This window comes from Tamandua tetradactyla, chromosome 5 (assembly GCF_023851605.1).
Source record: "Tamandua tetradactyla isolate mTamTet1 chromosome 5, mTamTet1.pri, whole genome shotgun sequence".
Classification (NCBI taxonomy): domain Eukaryota; kingdom Metazoa; phylum Chordata; class Mammalia; order Pilosa; family Myrmecophagidae; genus Tamandua; species Tamandua tetradactyla.
Genome location: NC_135331.1, coordinates 50,746,436 through 50,771,806, shown reverse-complemented (window position 1 = coordinate 50,771,806; position 25,371 = coordinate 50,746,436). Strand labels below are relative to the sequence as shown.

The 25,371-nt window shown below is 39.3% G+C and overlaps 1 long non-coding RNA gene across 10 annotated transcripts in view; it reads right to left on the bottom strand.

Moving 5' to 3' along the window:
- Positions 1-900: 900 nt before the first annotated feature.
- Positions 901-25,371, bottom strand: part of LOC143684143 (uncharacterized) — a 37,056-nt gene continuing 12,585 nt past the window's right edge. For 8 of the 10 annotated variants that reach the window (XR_013175865.1, XR_013175870.1, XR_013175866.1 and 5 more), the window contains 2 exons: positions 3,285-3,380; positions 1,848-1,974 (listed from right to left, as the gene is read on the bottom strand). This is a non-coding gene — a long non-coding RNA (uncharacterized LOC143684143). The other 2 variants (XR_013175862.1, XR_013175872.1) reach the window with 2 other exon arrangements.

Here is a 25,371-nt window from a genome sequence, read left to right as displayed (position 1 = left end):
AGACATTTCTTCTAAGTTTCTAGTGTATTAGAATGGCTAGAAGGAAATACTTGAAATTGTTGAATTGCAATCCCGTAGCCTTGATCCTTGATAATGATAGTGTAGCTATATAGTTTCATCTTGTGACTTTGTGGTTGTAAAAACCTTTAACTGACACGCTCTTTATCCAGTGTATGGGTAGATGGAGTAATAAAGACATGCATGAGAAAAATAATAATAGGTTGGGAATATGGGGAAAATACTCCTACACAAACCATGGGCATTGTTGATAGTACTACTTGAATAATCTTTCATCACTTGTAACAAATGGAACTATTATTAAAACAAGATAGTAGAATTACCAAAAAAGTGCTATAATCAATTAAATTTTCATCACCAGTTCAGGTGTTGGTGGTGGGAGGTGAATGGGAATCCTGTATTTTATGCATGATTGTTCTGTAAAGCACAACTTCTCTAATAAAATCATTTTTAATTAAAAAGAGAAAAAATAAATAAAACTACTGGCCAAATTGGTGAGCAGCCTTGCACCCTGAGCAGATTTCTATGGTGAGCCTCTAGCATGGCCTGCACTTGGCTTTGTTTTATATGCATGCCTGCTGTTGCTTTTTTTAAACATTTCCAACATCAATCATCCTTCTTTAATAAATGTTTTCTTGTAAAAAAAAAAAGTTACTAGAACTAAGTGGAAAGACAAACCACTGACAGATGAAAGATGATATTTTCAAATCATGAAACTGACAAAAGTAGTATGGATAATTTATAATTTATATGAATGCCTATATATAAATTAAAAAGACAACCCATTAGAAAGTGGTCAATACTGTAAACTGGCAATCATAATTATAAGTCAAAATCCAAGTGATGAAAACACATAAGTAGATAGCCAATCTCAACAATAATGAGGGAAAAACAGAGAGAAACAGAGAGAGAAATTTTCATGTCGTTTTTATGTGTATCAGGTTGCAAACAAAAGTCTGAGAATATGAAGTATTGGCAAAAAGGTAAATAAATGGAAAATCCCATAGCTGGGTAGAAGAAGAGAATGACTACAAACATTTGGAGAACAGTTTGGAGCATCTGGTAAAGTTGGAGGTTTGCATTCTTTCGAACCTATAATTCCAAATTTTTCTCCTATATACTATAAAGAAACTTAAGAATTTAAGGAAAAGAAAATGGCTACAAGAATGGCCATGTGGTGTAAATCATAATAGGGAAAACTGGAAACCATTCAAATTCTCTTCAGTAAAAATAGACCAAAATTTCAAGTATAATCATATAATGAAATACATCATGGTCATTAAAATGAATTTTATATGCATATATATATAATATCATAATGAGGAAATAAGCAAATGCAGACAGATATATTATTGATAATGTAATTTGAATATATTCAAAACAATAGTATTTATTATGTGTAAATTGTACAGTATTTTCACAAAGACCTTCATAGAAATGACAATCACAGGATCCAAGATTCTCCGAGAAGGGAGAAAAGGAAATGGAATTGAGAAAGGGCACGGCTTCGTTTGCTGGGCTGCGGTCACAAGCACCCCAACATAGTCTGGGCCTGCCCAGTAACTGGCCGGTCAGTGGCTGCAGAGGCTGGGCTGGCTCCCCAGGTGGGCAGTCCTGGGGCTCCCGGTTGTCCCACCGTGGCTCCCTCTCCTTCCTCTCTGGGTTCCTCCCACCAGGCCTGGAAGTCCTCTGCTTCTGAAGGATTTCAGTGGGCCGGGTTAAATGCGGACCTCGTCCATGCGGGTTGCACCTTAGCTAAAACCACCTTCAAGAGCTCCTGTCTCGGGCGGGCCACGGTGGCTCAGCAGGCAAGGACGCTTTGCCTGGAATTTGATTATAAAGAATGGCAGACACAGTCTCATGCATAAAGAAGGCTCTCACCAAGCAGGCCACAGTAGCTCAGCAGGCAGAGTTCTTACCTGCCATGCCAGAGGTCCCGGGTTCGATTCCCAGTGCCTGCCCATGTTTAAAAAAAGAAAGGCTCTCACCAAACACCTGAGAAATGAAATGAAGTCTCCTTTTCATGCCAGCTCCCATTCTAGTTCCCACAACATCTAACTGCAACTGTAAAAAAGCTACAACCACTTGGTTGCATGTTCTATGGCCTCACTGAGGGGACTGATAGTGTTGGGAACATGTCTCCTCCCATACCCGTGGGGGCCATGCTGCCAGCAACTGGCATAAATCCCACCTGTGACAGTGTCTATGGAGCACCATGGGACCCAGAATAACAAAGCTGCTTACCACCTTCTTCGGCCAAGCGTATAACAAGAAACCTGGTAGATTATGGGTTAAAGAAGCAAGAAATTCATTTTCCCTCTCAGAAGAGCCCACTGCCAGCCAAAGGGAAATGGAACCTGCTCTATCCCAGTCGCTTCATGAAGAGAAAAGCAAGTACCAAAGTGAAGTGAACTTCTGTTTTTACGTAACTATTGTATAAGGAGTATATTAGGTTAATGTTAGGAGAGAAAATAGAAAAAGCAAAAGATATGTATGGTACATGTAGGTTGCCCAAAACTCTAGTAGCTGCTTTAGTTAATAGCCTAAAAGCCATGAAGATAATTTTCCAATCATATGTGGTACAATAAAAGAAAGTATCACGGGTGTGACGGTGGTGCAGTGGCAGAGTTCTCACCTGCCATGCCGGAGACCCGGGTTCGATTTCTGGCGCTTGCTCATGCCAAAAAAAAACCAAACTTATATACATAAGCTTGAATTTCTCCATTAAAAGAAGGCTACTGTTTGGATTGCTTCTCCTCTTGTCAGATGATTAAATATCTGGTCTAGTCTAGGGGAAGGGAGATGGCTAAATAACCTTGACTGTTACCTATGATTGTAGAGCCAACATAAGTTTTTGGAAAATATGGCTTTAAATAACATTTTAAGCTTACTTGAATTGGAGTTTAAAAACATTAAGCTAAATATTGGTGATATGTGAATCCATGATTTTGGGCTATATGGCCTGCTGAATAATATTTCTTGCATTCCAGTGAGCTTATAACTCAAATTTATAATCACATTTAGAAGAAATTAGAAAATCTGGAGGTTTCCAGCTTTTTCATTAGGCAGATTATGCAATGTCTTTATGTTTGGCACTAATAAAACCAGATCTTTTTGAAGAGGAGATGGGCATGATGGCAATTTGGGATCCAAATGAAAAATTAAAATATTCTTGTAATAGTGCTAGGCATTTTCAGTATACTTTAATTTTTAATTAAAGTATGCTTTCAGACACATCTGAACTAAATAGTAAAATGAAGCATTACCGTGGTATTTGGAAAAGAAAATATGGCTTCCTGTTTCTCTCTCAAAAAATCTGTTTTTTCAGTCCATATCCAGTATGGCTCAGCCAGGGTACAAATCTGAAATTTGATAAAATGAAGTCAAAATAATGTCTTATGATAATTATTTGATTTTATTTTTCAATGGAAACTAACTAAAATAATCTTTTTTGCTCTAGAATATATCTAATTAATTATCCATTTCTAACTACTTACCCAGGATTTAGATTCTGAGATTATAAACTTTTTAGAGTTCGAAACCAGGTCCCCATCAACTTGCCACTCCACTGAAAGCCTTGGCTTTGCCCCAGGACTTCCCAAGGGCACTTGTCCTATAGTTCTCTTAAACCCTAGGGATTAACTGAGATTAACGCAGTGCTTAAATCCTTGTTAATAAAAATCTGTGGGTTTATGTAGTTTAGAGAGAACATGCATAATGGAGTTATTCCTTCATTCATTTATTGAACTTGTTTTTTTTTACCCAATCATGTGGACTTCCCGTTGCCCACACTACTCTATAGACCACTGCTCTGTCTTCTCAGCTTTTAGTTCAGTTGTCAATCCAGTTTGTCAATAAGGCAAAAGCTTCATTTCTTAAATTAATCAGGTTTCTCTGTAAACACTGAGTTTCTCCACCAAAGTAGTAATTTGTCCTTATGTTGCTTTCCTCTTTAGAGAAACAAACTCTTTTACATTTAGGAGGATTGTATTTCTTTCACTTAAAAAAACAATCATTTTTTTCTATTTGCTGCTCTTTTTCCCCCAAATTATACCTTCACTGTCACATTTTTTACCTTCCAGCAAGTTCTTTGTGATTTACTCTCACTTTCATATGCATCCAAGCCTTAAGCAAAGCAAATAAGTTAAAAAGTATTTATGGAATATTTAAGTCTGTCTGCTTAAATTCAGTGCCACCTATTTCTTCCACTCTGATCTGCCTTGTCCTCAAATTGACAAACAGTTCATGCTATTCTTTTAAAAACTTGTCTACCAGGATCCATGGGTCCAGGAATCAAAGGGTAGAAATGGGAGTGGTACCACTCACTATTACCCCTAGTGTTATCCACTAGGAATATTTTTGCTTCCTGTTTCTGCTACCTTGAGCTCTGCTGGTCTACAGGCTTTAGTTCCAGAAGGGGGAGTGCTTCCACCAGGAGAAACAACAATTATTCCATTGAACTGGAATCTGTGACTATTACCTGGTCACTTTGGGTTACTCATGCCCCTGGATCAACAAGCCAAGAAGGGAATTACTTTACTGACTGGGATAATTGACCCTGCATATCAGGGGCAAACAGGACTGCAACTATTTCCTATTTACAACAGGGCTAAAAAAAGACTGTTCCTAGAATATAAGAGATCCCCTAGGGTGTCTTTTAGTACTACCATGCCCTGTGATTAAAATCAATGGAAAACTGCAACAACATAATCCAGGCAGGAATAGCAATGGCTCTGAAACTTCAGGAATGAAGGTATAGGGCACCCCACCTGGCAAAGAGCAAAGCCAGCTGAGGTGCTTGCTGAGGGTAAAGGAGATATGGAATGGGTAGTGGAAGAAGGCAGGGATAAATATGAACTATGATCATTTCAGTTAGGGAAATGAGGATTGTGATGGTATGAATATTTCTTCCCTGCTTTGTAATTAGTATCTATGTATTTATACATAAATCAAATATCTTTGTTTTCCTCTTTATTTTATCCCCTTTATCATATGATATAAGCTGTTTTGTTCATGTTATAGTATTTAAGTTGTAAGATATCAAGTTTTAAAGTGGATATTACCCAAGGACTTGCACCTTATTCTGGAGAGATTTATGCATTTCCAGTTGGACTCAGGACAGCTGACTACTATTAGGTGAGAAAAAAAAATGTGTCTGTTATTGTTTTCTATTTAGAGATTAAGTATGGATGAAGGTGATGTGGATAGCTGCCAAGTTGACAGGGGGTTGGACTGTGATGATCAGGTTCATATATCAACTTGGCCAGGTGGTAGTGCCCAGTTGTCTGGATAGGCAAGCACTGGCCTGTCTGTTGCTGTGAAGACATTTCATGGACTTAAATCATGACCATGTTGGCTGCATCCACAGCTGATTCTATTTGTAATCAGCAAAAGGGAGTGTCTTCTGCAATGAGTGATGCTTAATCTCATCACTGGAAGGCTTTTAAGAAGGATTCAGAAAAGACAATCACTCTTCCTGCTTCAGCCAGCCACCTCTCCTGAATGTTCACTGAGCTGCCTTCATTGGAGCTGCCAGCTTGTGGCCTGCCCTACAGATCTTGGACTCTTACATCCGCACAGTTGCATGAGACACATTTATAAATTTTATATTTATACATATCTCCTGCTGATTCTGTATCTCTAGAGAACCCTAGCTAATACCAACCCTTGAATATAAAAAAGCTGATTATATTTCAAACTTGGGGCTTTTCTGACCTTTGAATGTAGTGCTGAATTGGACTGTGATATTTTAGGCATATTGTAATTATTCGTGTGTTCTGAATATAAAGTATAGAAATACTTGGCTGTGTTCCAAATCCAAGCATAAATTTCTTCCTTCTTCCACTATTTTGTAGTATCTCTCTCTCTTCTTCATCATAGATTTCAAAAAAAGAAAATTTTTATGTTAAGCTGGGTATTCATATAAAACTAAAGTTCAGTTTCTCTCTGTTAAAAGAACATGGACTATTAGTCTGCTCTTAATGCAAAGTTTTAAAAAAGTTTTTTTAATCATCCTAGTACTCTGTCTACAAAACAAAGATCTCACATCAGAATAATATTCTTATTAATATCCTTGGGCTTCTCCTTCTTTATTTCCGAAGACAAGTCTTCTCACTGTTAAGGGAAAAACTATTACAAATAATTTGTTCTTTCACCTTGTGTAAGTAAAGTGCTGAAATAATTTAACCTATTACATAGGGGATGTTTAGGAAGTATTACAGCTGTTAAAAGAGTTTTACTGTTCTATTACTGGTTAAATTTGTAGAGGTAAAATAATACTAGATTGTGTGCATTCTTAAAAACCTGACAATGTCCTCACTATCCATGCTATATCCTGATACAAATCTATACTATGTTGAACAATGGTATTATGTGTCAATCATAGTTTTTAGTATTCTTAAAAAGTTAAAGATAGGTGGGCCATGGTGGCTCAGCAGGCAGAGTTCCCAACTGCCATGCTAAAGACCTGAGTTCCATTCCTGGTGCCTGCCCATGCAAGAAAAAAGAAAAAAGCTATAGATCATAGATCAAAGGTGATAGTGGAGTTATAAAGAGAAGGTAGGGTTTAACAAATGAATATGATTACTGTATTAGTTAGGGTTCTCTAGAGAAACAGAATCAACAGGGAACACTCACAAATACAAAATTTATAAAAGTGTCTCACATGACCGTGGGAACACAGAGTCCAAACTCTGCAGGGCAGGCTGTGAAGCTGACGATTCTGAAGGAGGGTCTGGACGAACTCCACAGGAGAGGCTGGCCAGCTGAAGCAGGAAGAGAGCCTGTCTCTTTTGAATCTTCCTTAAAAGGCTTCCAGTGATTAGATTAAGCATCACTCATGGCAGAAGACACTCCTCTTGGCTGATTAGAAATGGAATTAGCTGTGGATACAGCTGATGTGATCATGATCTAATTCTATGAAATGTCCTCATTGCAACAGACAGGCCAGAACTTGCCCAATGAGACAAACAGGTACCACCAAGTTGACACATGAACCTCACCATGACAATTACTGAATAATTAAATTGATATTTCTTTTAGTCTCCAGTATCTTAGAGCAGCTAGAAGTAAAAACTTAAAATTGTGGAACCGTAAACCATACCAAACTCTGAAATCTGTTCTCCAACTAATTGTTGTGCTGTGCTTTGAAATTTGTTGCTTTTTTTAATATATGCTATTTTTCACAAAAAAGTCCATTATGATGATAAAAAAAATTTATTTCTTCTAGCCTATGTTCTGGAGCAGCTATAAGGAAAAATCTGAGATGATGGTACGGTTGCCCATGACAAACTTTGGAACCTGTCCTGTAACTACTTGTTGAAGAGTGTTCTGAAAATTATTGCTTTTTTCTTTCTTTGCTTTGTATATATGTTATATCACACAATTTTAAAAGCTGAAAAAAGTTATAGATCATAGAAACAGCTACACTGTCAGTTGCACTGATTTACTCTAATACTTCTTTAAAACTATATGTAGTCAGTTATAGGTCAGAGCTCCATCTATTAAAATGAAAAATTTTAATAGAAGGCAGGACAAATACATATATTACATTTTATCTGTTAAATAACATAACTCCAGTAAATGTGTAAAAATGAAACAGAACAAAACCTCTGCTGTGGTTTCTTAATATAAAATAACTGTTTAATGTTTTTATTTCCGGAAACAGTTTCATTTAAAAATGGTTATAAAAATAAAAGCTCAGGCTCCTTCCTGCAGCACCCAAGAAACTAAGATGGATCCTCTCATCAGGCAGATCAACATGAAACCAGCATGGTAGAGATCAGTCAAGGAAAAAGAGATGTATGAAAAAGAAGCTAAACAACAAGAAGAAAGGGTTGCAAAAATGAGAGCTGAAAATGGTGAAAATTATGCCATTAAAAAGCAGGTAGAGAAAAAGCATTCAACAAAATTCAGCATCCTTTTCTGATAAAAACACTCTAAAAGATAGGAATCAAAGGTAACTACCTCGATATGATAAACAGAATATATGAAAAACCAATAACCAGCATCATACTCAATGGAGAGAGACTGAAAGCCTTCCCCCTAAGATCAGGTACAAGACAAGGATGTCCACTGTCACCACTATTATTCAATATTGTGCTAGAGGTTCTAGCTAGAGCAATCAGGCAGGACAAAGAAATAAAAGACATCCAAATTGGAAAAGCAGAAGTAAAATTATTACTTGCAGATGATATGATCCTGAGAAATCTACAGTAAAGTTACTTGAGATAATAAACAAATTCAGCAAGGTGGTGGGATATAAAATTAATGTGCAAAAATCAGTAACACTTCTATACACAAGCAATGAGCTAGCTGAGGAGTCAGTTAATCAAAAAGTTCTACTCAAAATAGCAACTTAAAACAGAAAACTACATAACATTGCTAAAAGAAATCAAAGAAGATATAAATAGGTGGAAAGACATTCCCTGCTCATGGATAGGAAGGCTAAATATAGTTAAAATGTCAATTATCTCCCAATAAATCTACAGATTCAATACAGTACCAATCAAAATTCCAACAACCAACTTTGAAGATTTGGAAAAGCTAACTACTAAACTCATCTGGAAGGGATAGAGAACCCGAATAGCTAAAAGCATTCTAAGACAGAAGAACAAAGTAGGAGGATTAACACTCCCTGACTTTAAAACCTATTATAAATCACAGTGGTCAAAACAGCATGGTATTGGCACAAAGACAGAAGTATTAACAAATGGAATCAAACAGAGAGTGCAGAAATAGATCCCCAAATCTATGGTCAACTGATCTTTGACAAGGCCCCCAAATCTTCTGAACTGGGACAAAATGGCCTTTTCAATAATTGGGCATGAAAGAACTGGATATCAACAGCCAAGAGAATGAAAGAGGACTCCTACCTTACTACTATGCAAAAATTAACTCAAAGTGGATCAAACACCTAAATATAAGAACTAGCACCATAAAGCTTCTAGAAGAAAATGTAGGGAAACATCTTCAAGACTTAGTAATAGGAGGTAGCTTCCTAAACTTTACACCCAAAGCACAAGCAATGAAAGAAAAAATAGATAAATGGGAACTCCTCAAAATCAAATGCTTCTGCACCTCAAAAGATTTTGACAAAAAGGTTAAGAGGCAGCCAACTCAGTGGGAGAAACTATTTGGAAATCACATTCATACAAAAGAAATCACACAACTCAACAAAAAAGAACAAACAATCCAATTATAAAATGGGCTAAAGATATGAATAGGCATTTTTCTGAAGGGCAAATACAGATGGCTCAAAAGCACATGAAGAGATGCTCATTTTCACTGGCTATAAGGGAAATGCAGATCAAGACTACAATGAGATACCACCTCACACCTATAACAATGGTTGCTATTAAATGAACAGGAAACTATAAATGTTGGAAAGGATGTGGAGAAACTGAGACACTTATGCACTGCTGGTGGGAATGTACAATGGTGCAGCCACTATGGAAGACTGCTTGGTGGTTCCTTAGGAAACTAAATGTTGAGTTGCCCTATGACCCAGCAATAGCATTACTTGTTATATACCCAGAAAAGTTGAAAGCAACGACACAAACAGATATTTGTATGCTGATGTTCAAAGCAGCATTATTCACAATCACCAAAAGATGGCAACAAACTAAATGCTCATCAACAGATAAGTAGATCAACAAAATGTGGTATATACATATGATGGAATATTATGTAGCTGTAAGACAAAATGACATCCTGAAGCACATGACAAGATGGATGAAACTTGAGGACATAATGCTGAGTGAAATTAGCCAGATACAAAAGGATAATTTCAGTATGAAAATACTAATACAGTATTACATACATACAGCTAATACATACATACAGCTAATACAATATGATTCCACTTTTATGACCAGCATAAAGGTATAATCAGAGACTTATACAGGGGACTTAGAAATGCATAGAAGCTAGAGATGGGTGAACCAATAACTAATGAAGTTGAACTGCAATGTAAGGGAATATATAGGAGCGAAGGTGATTCTCTAGTGGTTCTAGAAGTAATATTACTGTATTGAAGATGAACAAGATTGAAAGGGGTTGTATAAACCTACATGTCCCCCTGAATCTCACTAGAATTATGCACAAGTTCTTGTAAGAATTACTTCAAAGATACGATTCTTGTATAAAGAGGTTTAAGTCCAGGCTACAGGGGGAAAACTGCTATTGCATGCTATGAGCTATGTTCAAAAGGCAACCATCAGCACTACCACAGCAACAGCAGAGGTAAATAATGAGGTGGGGTGAAGGACAAGAGATAAGAGGAGGTTTAGATTTTCAATTTGGTGAGGGCGTGTTTATTGGTTTTCTGTCTCTTGGGAACAATGAAATTATCTAAAATTGAGAATGTTGATGGACTGTGGACTTTGTGCCCTCTACATGATGCCCAATGAATGCAGGTAGTTAAAGAATGCACTGAAAGAGAAGTAGAATGGTGAATGGTGGTATATACTTATGAATGAAGGCTGTGCAGCTACAAAAAGGAACAATGTTGTGTGGCATTCAATAATGTGAATGAACATGTGGGACATTTGGTGAGATGAAATAAACCAGAAACAAAAAAACAACAATGGTATGGTCACCTTTAGAAAATCCTTATAAGAAACCAGGGGCCTAGGGCAAACACATTAAGTCTGGAGTGGTGATTATTATTTCTAGATTCTGAGAGGCTGATGTTTATATATAACCTGATATTTAGAGATAAGAATGAAGCCAAACAGATTGGGGTTAAAGTAATTCAGAACATAAGGGTAAGGAAGACAGTGTCTATATTCTAGAACTACACATACTCTTTGAGACCAATGGAAGAAAGGTTTATTTGATCTGGAACTGAGACTTTCTCAAGTGCATAATCCAATTCAACCTATCTGTACAGCTCAATTGAACAACTGAAACACAGAGAGCATTGAATCAGAAAGAGGTCCTTTAATCTTGTATAGATTATTGTAATGCCTGGAAACACCCTAGAGTATATTAACCAGATAATCAAAAAGCATTGGCAAAGTCCCCTGAGGAATGGGAGAAAGAATATGGAACTATTAAACCTTACCATCAGGGAATCCCCTGATACTGTGTCATACTTTAGGGGCACCCAAATCAATAGGTCATCATGAGGCTTACTCTTGTGAAGCTCATGTAGGTAGCATAGAAGCTTAGACTACTTATAGGCATGCCTAAGAGTTACTTTTGGAGGACATCTGCTGTTGCTCAGATGTGGCCTCAGTCTCTCTAAGCCCAACTCTGCAAGTGGAATCATTGCCTTCCTCCCCACATGGGATGTGACACTCAGGGGTGAAAGTCTCCATGGCAATGTGGGGAGGACTCTCAGGGATGAATCCAGATCTGGCATCATGGGATCAACTATTACATCCTGACCAAACAGGGGAAAAGAAGTGTAATTAATAAAGTATCAGTGGCAGAGAGAGTTCAAATAGAGTTGGGAGGCTACTCTGGAGGTTGCTCTTACACAAGTTTCAGGTAGACCTTGCTACCTATCATAACCTGCCAACCCTCAATCAGGACCACTTCAGCCAATCCTAAAGAATGACTAGGGCAATTTATAAGATTCCACAAGGGTATGATTGTGAAAACCTTGTGCCTGATGCTCCTTTTATATACCTTGTCAACAGATGAGTAGAACATATGGGATAAAAATAAATAATAGGGAGAACAAATGTTAAAATAAATTTAGTTTGAAATGCTATTGATCAATGAAAGGGAAGGGTAAGGGGTATGGTATGTATAAATTTTTTTTCTGTTTTCATTTTATTTCTTTTTCTGAATAGATGCAAATGTTTCAAGAAATTATCATGATGATGAATATGCAACTATGTGATAATATTGTGAATTACTGATTACATATGTAGAACAGAATGATCAAAATAGGAATGTCTGCATTTGTTTTTTTGGGATTTAGAAAAAGAAAATAAAATAATTAAGAAAAAAAGATTCCACAAGGGTTCCAGGCACCAGAGTAACTTGCCAGAAACCTACAACCTCCAGAGGGGTTCATGTTCCAGATAAATCCTGACACCTAGCCCAGCCTCCCCAAAACATCAGATGGTTTCATCTCCCTAACCTATATCAGTTACAGACCGTTCCAATATTAAAAATTTAGAATTGCCATAGCTCAAACAACCCCAATGAGAATTATGGAAAGGTCAAAGGTGATGGTGGAATTATACATAGAAGATAGGATTTAAGAAATGAATATGAATGATGAATCATTCAATTGATGTATCTTTTAATTTCCAGTATTTTAGAGCAGCTAGAAGTACAAACCTAAAATTGTGTAATTGTAACCCATGTCCAAGTCTGAAATATGTTCTGCAACTAATTGTGGTGCTGTGCTTGGAAATTTATAGCTTTTTTGTATATACGTTACTGTTCACAAAAAAAAAGAAGGAAAAAAAAGTCCATTGTGATGATAGAAAATATTTAAGCCTTCTAGCCTCCTATATTCTGGAGTAGCTAGAAGAAAAAATATGAGAGGATTGTATGGTAGCCCATGACAAACTCTGTGATCTATCCTGTAACCACTTTTGGAAGAGTGCTTTGAAAACTATTGCTTTTTTATAACTTTGCTTTGTACATATGTTGTACTATACAATAAAAAAGTTTATTTAAAAAAAAAAAGCAGGCAGAAATCCTAGAAGAATCCTGGATGTTTACCCCAGATTGCCAGCATAGGTAGGAAGCTTCATACACTGATCTTCTATAATTATTAGAAAGTGAAAAAGACTTGGAAAAAGCTGAGGCATATAAAGAAGCACGTTCAGTACTGGATTCAGTAAAGTTAGAAGACTGGAAGTTATCCACACAGGGTGTTTTTGACATTAAGTTCTGGCATCCATTCCACAATTATTATTTTTGACCAGTAAGCATGTTCAAGTAGTAGGTGAACATGATTCTTTTTTATGTCATTGCATATATTTTTCTTAACCTAATTTCATGTATCAAATAAATGAGTTTGTCTAATAAAATTGTTTATTTCATTCTTCACACACAAAAAATTAACGCTTAGATTTTAAGCATTAATTGTTATCTTTAAATTCTGAAATACTTTGCTCTTTACATAATCTAGTAGTTCCCCGGAATTTTAAGTGTCTGTGTGACACCCAAAACTCAGATTTGGATCTCTAGCTCTGAAAGTCAGCCTGGGTCCATACAGCAACTGTAAAAAAAAAAACTGAAAAAAAGATCAAACTCCAATTAAAGATGTGATGAAACTTATCTCGTTAAAACTAAGGTAAATCAATACAAAGGTTAAAAAAAAGTCTGTATTTTAAAGCTTTAACTTTTGTGTGAGACAAAAATAAAAATGTTTATTTTCTTCCAAAATTGAAGTTTTCTGTGGCACACTATCTAATTTAATTTGTCTAGTCAGTTAATTTAAGCAACATAATTCAGTTTTATTTGATTTAGCCTGGGATAAGGAATAAAATCTTAATATTCCATACAAGTTAATGCTATGCCATGATGCATTTCAAAGTATTTTGGCAGAAAATGAAAAAGTATTTGCAAAGTCTCTTGAGAGACTGGGAAAAATGGAACTATTAAACTTCCCCACCTGGGGAATTTCTGACATTTTCCTAAGCAAGAGGAGCTCCCAATTTAATAAGCCAAGGCCTCAATTTTGAGGCTCGCCTTTATGAAACTTATTTCTGTAATAGCAAACCGAACCTACTTAGGATCAGTGCCTAAGAGTCATCTCCAGAAAAGCTCTGCTGTTGCTCAAATGTGGTCTCTCTTTAAGCCAACCTCTCTGCTTCCACCCAACATGGGACATAATTTCCAGGAGCATTAAGCCTGGCCCCTGGCATCACAGGACATTATTGGCCCTGCATCATTAGACATAAGTCCCAAAGATGAGCCTGGTCCTGGCAGCATGAATTGGTTGGCCAAAAGGGGGGAAAAGAAATAGAGTTTCAATGGCTAAGAGATTTCAAATTGAGTCAAGAGGTTATTCTGGAGGCTACTCTTATGCAAGTTTCAGCCAGATATAGCAACCTGCCACATATGGCAAACCCCAACCAACAGTATTAATGGAAACCATGAAAGATATCCTGGGTTTTATAAAATTTTAAAATTTTATAAAATTTGCTTTTCAGAGACTTAAAACTTCCAGATTGTTCTAATGCAGAGTTCTAAAACCCAGAAATACTGGACTCTCCAAAACAACAACTGGTTTCTTTGTTTCGTTCTTCTTCCCCTTAACGACAACACCCTTTTTCAGCTTTGAGGCAGTTATAGAGTTGTCACCCCGAGATCCCTCAAGATTGAGAGATAGTTATCAAATGAGAGGGAGGAATTGTAACTGAGAAAACAGGATTTAAGGATGCTTTGATTACTGAATTATATTTCTTTTTGCTTTCTGGGATATTGGAGTACACAGAGGGGAATAATTGAAATCCGTAAACTATAATTCAGGTGTCCTAATATCTGAAATAATTGTAAAAGCCCTTATTTGTGCCTTTGTTACTATAAGACCCGTTATATCCTTATCTGGTCATTTTCTTGTAGAGCAAAGGCTTAATACTAAAGAAGAATTTGAAGTCAGCCACTAACTAGTTTCAGGCCTGGACATTTTAAAATCATATCTGTTAGACTCTGCTACTGAAAGATAACTTATCTACCTTCCTTTTGGCTTACACCTTTAGTACTGAAGTGATAGCCTGCCTCCCCTTCTTGCAATTTATGTTCTTCTATTGGAATGGTAGTGATAACACTGTCTCTTTTTCTGCTTTGAACTTGTTATTCAAAATGACCTCATCTTCCCTTGTTAAAATCCTTAAAAACCCTTGAACCCCCTAAACTCCAGGAGACAGATTTTGGGCCGCCAGGCTATCTGCTCTCCTACTATGTGCCCAGTAATAAACTCTCTCTTTGAAACCCCAATGTCTCGGGGATTCGTTATTGAGTACGTCAAGCAAAAGAATCCATGACCTTTGTCTAGCAACATATAGTCATGTTTGTCTGGCCCAATCTGTCTTGTGGAGGCCTGGGGGACTTGCTGTCCTAGAATCTGCCCTGCATGTAGAAGTCGTCTCACAGAGCTCTCCTACAGAATGCTTTGGAAGAGCAGTCAAGTAGTGCTACCTGGAACAAAGGATTGCTGGCAAGAAAAACAGAGCAGTGCCCAGGACCATGAAGAAACTGTTTCTTAGGAAGAGGTGACACCTGCTACATAAATAGAAGAAATCCTAGTCCACTTGTACATGCTCAAGACAAAAGGAATATGCAGAAAGGAACAGGAAGGTCCCTGTAGTTGCCCTGGAGCAATTCTCCAAACACATTGTATGGATAGACCCTGAAAGAAAGCACTCACACAGATCAGTCTTCAATGACTGGGAAAGGTCTTTTTTTTTCTTCCTTCTTTTTTATTCATTAGCTCCTGATATTCAAGGAAAGCTCTTCATAACATTTGCTAGATACAATCTTAAGAAGAAACAGATGCCTCTGTGTATAAATTTCAACAATAACACATTAAAATAGCAAAATGCTCAGATTTCAACAAACAATTACAAAGCATACAAAGAAACAGAAAATCATGGCCTAGGCAAAAAAGGCTAAAGCATCAGAAATCATCAGTGAGGAAGATCAGACTGGGACATTCCAAACAAAAACTTTAAAAAATGGTCCTCTGACATCATTGAGAAACCTTTCTCGACCAAAAGGGGAAGAGAGAAATGAGACAAAATAAAGTATCAGTGGCTGAGAGATTTCAAAGAGAGTTAAGAGGTTAACTTGGAGGTTATTCTTGTGCATTACATAGATATCCCTTTCAATTTTATGGTGTATTGGAGTGGCTGGAGGGAAGTACCTGAAACTGTTGAACTGTGTTCCAGTAGCCTTGGCTGTTTAAGATGAATTCTTTGTCCATGTTTTCCTTTAGTGCCTTGACCATAATTTAGGATTATTATCAGCTTTTACAATGTGACTGTGTGGTTGTGAAAATCTTGTATTTGATGCTTGTTTTATCCAGAGTATGGACTTATGAGTAAAAATATATAGATAAAAGTAAATAAATAATAGGGGGGATACAGAGCAAAATAAATTGGGTAGATTGCAATACTAGTGGTCAGTGAGAGGGAGGGGTAAGAGGTATGGGATATATGACTTTTTTCTTTTTATTTCTCTTTCTGGAGTTATGCAAATGTTCTAAAAATGATCATGGGGATGAATACACAACTATGTGAGGATATTGTGAGCCATTGATGATATACCAGGTATGGACTGTATGTGTGTGAAGATTTGTCAGTAAAAATATTTTTTTAAATATTTAAAATATTTAAATATTTTTTAAATATTTTATTTGTCAGTAAAAATATTTTACATGTTGTAAAGCTACAGAATTAAGACAGTGTGATACTATCATAAGGATTAACAAAAAGAAATGTAACAGAATAGGGAATTCAGAAATGCATGTATAGGGTCATTTAATTTTTGACAAAGTGCCAATGCAATCTGATAGGTAAATGAAAGTGTTTCCAATACACAGTACTAGAAGAACAAAAAAAAAATCCTAAATTATGGTCAAGGCACTAAAGGAAAATATGGACAAAGAATTGAAGTAATAAAGAGAGATGAACACAAACAGAATATCAAGAGGATGGAAATTATGAAAAGGAATCAAACAGAGCTGAACAGCACAGTAACAGAAATTTCCTAGAGGGGTTCAAAAGTAGACTGAAAATGTTAATATAGAGAAAAGAAATAAAAGTAGTAATGATAGTAAAAAACAACAACAACAAAAAAAACCCTATAGCTCAGATGCAGCTTCATTCAGTGTTTTAACATGATTATTTTACAATTAGGTATTATTGTGCTGTCCATTTTTGAGTTTTTGTATCTAGTCCTGTTGCACAGTCTGTATCCCTTCCGCTCCAATTACCCATTATCTTACCCTGTTTCTAACTCCTGCTGGACTCTGTTACCAATGACATATTTCAAGTTTATTCTCGAATGTCCGTTCACATCAGCGGGACCATACATTGCTAGTTCCCCTAAACCGACGCAAATGTACTAAGAAACGATGATCATGCATCTATGTGATGATGTTAAGAATTACTGAGTGCACATGTAGAACGGTATGATTTCTAAATGTTGTGTTAATTTTTTTTTTAATTTTTATTTATTTTTTCTTTTTTCTTTCTTTCCGTTAATAAAAAAATAAAAAATAAAAAATAAAGAAAAAAGTAGACTGAAGCTGGCAGAAGAAAGAATCAGTGAACTTGAAGATAAGATAATTGAAATTACCTAGTCTGAGGAAAAGAAAGAGGAAAGAATGAAGAATGAGGAAGTAATGAAAGACATAAACATGCACATTCAAGATGCTCAATGAACTCCAAACATGATAAAACCAAATAGAGGCACAGCAGGATGGGGAGCAAGCAGATGCCTCAGTCTACTCCCCCTCTCCTGGCTGTCCTCTACCTGAAGCTGGGCCAGAACTGTGTGATCGCAGAAGTTTCAATGCCATTGCTGTGTGGGATAAACAGTAATGGTGGAGGCTGCATCTCCTGGAACAACAGCCACAACATCAGGAACAGAAATGGAAGTGGTGGCAGTGGCAGCAGCCTCCCCCATCCCTATCCCCACAGTTACCTTCCTGTCCCTGGGGCTGGGAGGAGGGGGAGGCAGCAGCAACAGCAGTAGGAGCAGCTGGACAAAACAGGTCACCTGCAAGTAATTTATGCATGGGGTTTGTAAAGGAGATAACTGTCACTACTCATATGACCTCTCTGACAGTCCATGTGGTGTAGTGTGCAATGATTTTCAGTAAGGATACTATATTCACAGAGACCACTGCAGATACGAACATAACAAGCCACTGAAACAGAAAGAAGCAAATGCTACAGATTTAAGTGCAAAATCATCCCTTGCTGCCTCCTTAAGTCTCTCATCAGCAGTTGGACTGCTTGTTGAAATGACTGGGGGTGAAGCTGTGTCAAGAAATTCAAATTTTGCAACCATATGAGCAGGAACAGAAGACTGGGTGAATGCCATTGAATTTGTTCCTGGGCAACTCTACTGTGGCCATACTGCCCCTTCCTGCACTGAAGCAGCCCTGCAGGGCTCAGTGACCAAGGAAGAATCAGAGAAAGAGCAAACTGCTGTGGAAACAAAGAAGCAGCTTTACCCCTATGCTGCAGTGAGAGAGTGCCGGTATGGGAGAACTGTTCCCATGGAGATTCACGTGATATGTCTAGGCTGCAGGTCCTACATCCAGTGGATGCTGCCCAGATATCACAACATATAAAATCTTGTGGTTTTTTTAGGCCCACGAGAAGGACATGGTGCTGTCCAGTGTGGTAAGGACACGGTCTGCAGGATCTGCATGGAGGTTGTCTATGAGAAAGCCAACTCCAAAAGCCAATCCCAACAAGCACCACTTTGGAATTCTCTCCAACTGCAACCATACTCTTCTAAGCAGGCCTATCAATTCCAGGTGCTGTTGTAATAATTTTTATCCAGGGTATATCTTCTCAATCCCTCACCTTTCCCTGAGGAGTGTGCTGTTTTCTCTGATTAAAAGTTGTGGAAAATAAATCTTAGGTTTTTTTTGTGTGTGTAATATGAATTTAAAATTGTCAGAGGGTTAGTATAGGTTTGCTGTGCCAACTGTTTTCAACTGGATTCACACATGTCATGGTTAGGGACAGGTGTCAACTTGGCCAAGTTGTGGTACCTGTTCATCTGATTGGGCAAGCGCTGGCCTGTCTGTTGCAATGAGGACATTTCATAGGATTAGGTCATGATCATGTCAGCTACATCCACAGCTGATTCCATTTGTAATCAGCCAAAGGGGAGTGTCTTCTGCAATTAGTGATGCTAAATCCAATCATGGGAAGCCTTTTAAGGAGGACTCAGAGGAGACAGGTTGCATTCCTGCTTTGGCTGGTGAGCCTCTCCTGTGGAGTTCATCCAGGCCATCCATTGGAGTCATCAACTTCGCAGCCTGCCCTGTGGATTTTGGACTCTGCATTCCTACGGTCACATGAGACACTTTCATAAATTTTATATTTGCAAGTGTTCCCTGTTGATTCTGTTTCTCTAGAGAACCCTAACTAATACATCTTGGTACCAGGAGTGGTTCTTAAGGAACAGAATCTTAAAAATGGGGTTTTATGAATGGTTTTCTACTCTGACTGGGCTCAGAGACACTAAGGACTCTGATTCCCGTAATCAGAATGACACTCCCAATCCATGGACTGAGTTGGCAAAGGAGATAGTCAAAATATCATCATTCGATTCTCCTAATGCTTCGCTTGTACGAAGCCAGACTCTGGGGGATAATGTTTTTGACACCTTTACAGAGTTTTGTAGAAATAAGAGTTATAGAGATGTTGGTTGGTTGTTGTTAGATAAACTGTCTACATTAAAGGGTGAAAGGGATGGGCTTAAGGCTTCAAACAAGAAGCTTAACTGCCGTCTGAAAGATGTAGAGGTTTCTATGAGTATCCTGAAGGAAAATTTTACTTCCTGTAGCCGTAGACTTGAGATCTCTGAAAATCAGACTCAGAATCTTATTGTTAGAGTAGCAACTTTACAACGTAAACTGAAATCTCAGTCTTGCATGGTGTCTGCCGTTAAAGTGAGGGCATTGATTGGAAAGGAGTGGGACCCTGAAAAATGGGATGGTGACATATGGATTGATAATGATGTTGGGGGTGAGGTTGAAACCCTAGACCATGCTGAGCCTTCTTTAGATAACCCTGTAATAGTCTGCCCTGAGGACATAGCCGCCCCACCTCCAGCCTGCCTTGAGGAATTGGCCACCCAACCTCCTCCTGAAGGGATTAGCCCTAGAGTTATTAATCCTGTTTCACCAGATGAAACTGCAAATGAAAGCCCTGAAGCAAATGGCTTGGAAGATATTTCTAATTATTTTCATGACCCACCCCCACCACCCCTCATTTCTTCTAGACCTATAACTAGACTAAAGTCCCAACAGGCCCCTAAAGGTGAGGTACAAAGCATCACACATGAGGAGGTACATTATACTCCAAAAGAACTGTGTGAGTTTTCCAATTTATGTAGACAGAAATCAGGGGAATATGTGTGGCAATGGATTTTAATAGTGTGGGATAATGGTGGGAGGAATATAAGGCTGGATCAGGCTGAATTTATTGATATGGGCCCACTAAGCAGAGATTCTGCATTCAATGTTATAGCTAGAGCAGTTAGAAAAGGTGTTAACAGCTTGTTTGGGTGGTTGGTTGAAACATGGATCAAAAGGTGGCCAACATTACCTGAGGTTGAAATGCCAGAACTGCCCTGGTATAATGTAGATGAGGGGATCCAGAGGCTTAGAGAGATTGGGATGTTAGAGTGGATTTATCATGCAAAGCCTGCTCTTACACCCCAGGAATGTCCAGAGGATGCACCTTTTACCAGAACAGTGAGAAATAAATTTGTGAGACTAGCACCATCATCCCTCAAGAGCTCTGTGGTTGCACTTCTCTGTAGGTCAGATATTACTGTAGGAACTGCTGTCACTGAGCTGGAATCCTTAAACACAATGGGGATGACAGGATCCTGAGTTGGCAGAAGCCAGGTGGCAGTACTTAATCAACAAAGACAGGGTAGACGTGGGTATTATAATAGACAACAAACTCAAAGGAGGCATCAAAATTATATGACATGCAGAGATTTATGGCATTGGCTAGTAAATCATGGGGTGCCTAGAAATACAATAGAAGGGCAGTCTACTAAATTCTTGTTGGAGCTGTATAAACAAGAGTTCTAGGTCAAGGGAACAGAAGTCTAACCTGAATTACAAAAACACAGAGTCACGGCCCCTTAACCAATTTCCAGACTTGAAACAGTTTACAGACCCTGAGCCCCTTGAATGAAGGGGAGGCCAGGTCCCTATGGGGGAGAAACCTGTTACACTGCCACAAACTTATACTGTTAACCTTCCTCTAAGTCTTCCCCAAGGAGACCGACAGCCTTTTACCAGGGTAACTGTGCATTGGGGAAAAGGAAATGATCAGATATTTTGGGGATTATTAGATACTGGTTCAGAAGTGACATTAATTCCAGGGGACCCAAAACGTCACTCTGGACCACCAGTCAGAGTGGGGGCTTATGGAGGCCAGGTGATCAATGGAATTTTAGCTCAGGTCCGTCTCAGAGTGGGTCCAGTGGGCCCCCGGACCCATCCTCTAGTTATTTCCCCAGTTCCGGAATGTATAATTGGCATAGACATACTGAGCAACTGGCAGAATCCCCACGTTGGTTCTCTAACTCATGCAGTGAGGGCTATTATGGTGGGAAAGGCCAAGTGGAAGCCACTAGAACTGCCCCTACCAAGCAGAATAGTACATCAAAAGCAATACCGTATTCCTGGAGGGATTGCAGAGATTACTGCCACTCTTAAGGACTTGAAAGATGCAGGGGTGGTGATTCCCACCACATCCCCGTTCAACTCTCCTATTTGGCCTGTGCAGAAAACAGATGGGTCTTGGAGAATGACAGTGGATTATCGTAAACTCAACCAGGTGGTAACTCCAATTGCAGCTGCTGTTCCAGGTGTAGCATCATTGCTTGAGAAAATCAATACATCCCCTGGTACCTGGTATGCAGCTATTGATCTGGCAAATGCTTTTTTCTCAATAGCTATTAGTAAGGACCACCAAAAACAGTTTGCTTCCAGCTGGCAAGGTCAGCAATATACTTTCACTGTCCTACCTCAGGGGTATATCAACTCTCCAGCCCTATGTCATAATCTTGTTCGCAGAGACCTTGATCGTTTCTCCCTCCCACAAGACATCACACTGGTCCATTATATTGATGATATCATGTTGATTGGACCTAGTGAGCAAGAAGTAGCAACTACTCTAGATTTACTGGTAAGGCATTTGCGTGTCAGAGGATGGGAGATAAATCCAACAAAAATACAGGGGCCTTCCACCTCAGTAAAATTTCTAGGTGTCCAGTGGTGTGGGGCATGTCGAGATATCCCTTCTAAGGTGAAGGATAAATTGCTGCATCTGGCCCCTCCCACATCCAAAAAAGAGGCACAACGCCTAGTTGGTCTTTTTGGATTTTGGCGACAACATATTCCTCATTTGGGTGTGCTACTCCGGCCCATTTATCGAGTGACCAGAAAAGCTGCTAATTTTGAGTGGGGACCTGAACAAGAGGAGACTCTGCGACAGGTCCAGGCTGCTGTGCAAGCTGCTCTGCCACTTGGGCCATATGATCCAGCAGATCCAATGGTGCTGGAAGTGTCAGTGGCAAATAGAGATGCTGTCTGGAGCCTTTGGCAGGCCCCTATAGGAGAATCACAATGCAGACCCTTAGGATTTTGGAGCAAAGCCTCACCATCTGCTGCAGATAACTACTCTCCTTTTGAGAAACAGCTTTTGGCCTGCTACTGGGCCTTAGTAGAGACTGAACGCTTAACCATGGGCCACCAAGTTACCATGAGACCTGAGTTGCCTATCATGAGTTGGGTGTTGTCTAACCCACCAAGCCATAAAGTTGGGCGTGCACAGCAGCACTCTATTGTAAAGTGGAAATGGTATATACGAGATAGAGCCAGAGCAGGTCCTGAAGGCACAAGTAAGTTACATGAAGAAGTGGCACAAATGCCCATGGTTTCCACTCCTGCTGCCACATTACCTTCTCTTTCCCAGACCAGAGCTATGGCCTCTTGGGGTGTTCCTTACAGTGAATTGACTGAGGAAGAGAAAACTTGGGCCTGGTTTACAGATGGTTCAGCACGATATGCAGGTACCACCCGAAAGTGGACAGCTGCAGCATTACAACCCCTTTCTGGGGGGACAGTGGTGAGGGGAAATCCTCCCAGTGGGCAGAACTTCGAGCAGTGCGCCTGGTTGTTCATTTTGCTTGGAAGGAAAACTGGCCAGAGGTGCGTTTGTATACTGACTCATGGGCTGTTGCTAATGGTTTGGCTGGATGGTCAGGGACTTGGAAAGACCATAATTGGAAAATTGGTGACAAAGAGGTCTGGGGAAGAAGTATGTGGATAGACCTTTCTGAGTGGGCTAAAAACATGAAGATATTTGTGTCCCATGTGAATGCACACCAGAGGGTGACTTCAGCAGAGGAAGATTTTAATAATCAAGTGGATAAGATGACCCGTTCTATGGATACCAGTCAGCCTCTTTCCCCAGCAACTCCTGTTATTGCCCAATGGGCTCATGAACAAAGTGGTCATGGTGGTAGGGATGGAGGTTATGCATGGGCTCAGCAACATGGACTTCCACTCACCAAGGCTGACCTGGCTACAGCCACTGCTGAGTGCCCAGTCTGCCAGCAGCAGAGACCCACACTCAGCCCCCGATATGGCACCATTCCCCGAGGTGACCAGCCAGCTACATGGTGGCAGGTTGATTACATTGGACCACTCCCTTCATGGAAGGGGCAACGATTTGTTCTAATTGGAATAGACACATACTCTGGATATGGGTTTGCTTTCCCTGCACGCAATGTTTCTGCCAAAACTACTATCCGTGGGCTTACAGAATGCCTTATCCATCGTCATAGTATTCCACATAGCATTGCTTCGGATCAAGGAACACACTTCACAGCAAATGAAGTGCGGGAATGGGCACATACTCATGGAATTCTCTGGTCTTACCATGTTCCCCATCATCCAGGAGCAGCTGGATTGATAGAACGGTGGAATGGCCTATTGAAAACTCAATTATGGTGCCAACTAGGTGGCAAAAATTTGAAAGGCTGGGGTAATGTTCTCCAGGAAGCTGTGTATCCTCTGAATCAGCGTCCGCTGTATGGTGCTGTTTCTCCCATAGCCAGGATCCATGGGTCCAGGAACCAAGGGGTGGAAATGGGTGTGGTGCCACTCACTATTACTCCTAGTGATCCACTAGGAAAATTTTTGCTTCCTGTCCCTGCTACCCTGAGTTCTGCTGGTCTACAGGTTTTAGTTCCAAAACGGGGTGTGCTTTCTCCAGGAGAAACAACAGTGATACCACTGAACTGGAAGTTAAGATTGCCACCTGGCCACTTTGGGCTACTTATGCCTCTGGATCAACACACCAAGAAGGGGATTACATTATTGTCTGGGGTAACTGACCCTGACTATCAGAAGGAAGTAAGACTGCAACTACATGATGGAGGTAAAGAAGAGTTTTCTTGGAATATAGGAGATCCCCTGGGGCGTCTATTAGTACTACCATGCCCTGTGATTGAAATCAATGGAAAACTGCAACAACACAATCCAGGCAGGACCACTAATGGCTCTGAGACTTCAGGAATGAAGGTTTGGGTCACCCCACCAGGCAAAGAACCACGGCCAGCTCAAGTGCTTGCTGAGGGGAAAGGGAACATGGAATGGGTAGTGGAAGAAGGTAGTGATAAATATGAACTTCGACCACGTGATCAGTTACAGAAACGAGGACTGTAATGCTGTTTTGTTTGTGTTATACTATTTAAGTTGTAAGATATCAAGTTTAAGAATGAATGTTGCGCAAGGATTTGCACGCTATTCTGGAGAGATTTAATGTATTTCCAGTTATATGCAGGACAGTTGAGTATTGTCAGGTAAAAGAAAAAATGTGTGCTTATTTGTTTTCATTTGGAAATTAAGTATGGTCTAAGGTGATATATATATATATATATATATATATATATATATATATATATATACATATATATATATATATATGTGCCAAGTTGACAAGGGGTGGACTGTCATGGTTAGGGACAGGTGTCAACTTGGCCAAGTTGTGGTACCTGTTCATTTGATTGGGCAAGCGCTGGCCTGTCTGTTGCAATGAGGACATTTCATAGGATTAGGTCATGATCACCTCAGCTACATCCACAGCTGATTCCATTTGTAATCAGCCAAAGGGGAGTGTCTTCTGCAATTAGTGATGTTAAATCCAATCATGGGAAGCCTTTTAAGGAGGACTCAGAGGAGACAGGTTCCATTCCTGCTTTGGCTGGTGAGCCTCTCCTATGGAGTTCATCCAGGCCATCCATTGGAGTCATCAGCTTCGCAGCCTGCCCTGTGGATTTTGGACTCTGCATTCCTACGGTCACGTGAGACACTTTCATAAATTTTATATTTGCAAGTGTTCCCTGTTGATTCTGTTTCTCTAGAGAACCCTAACTAATACAACACAGTTCTAGGGTAGTATTAATGGACTTTTCACACTCATTTTGAGAATCCCAGGTTCAAAAAAAAACATTGCTCATGCTTTGGGCTCTGACAATAAGGGCGATGAGTGAAGGGATCTGAACTGGCAAGAAGACTTTGGCTACAGACTTCAGAGCTGGATACTTAAGGTTTTGGTGAAATCTGCACATCTGTGCTTTTACATCTGTACAGTATAATCC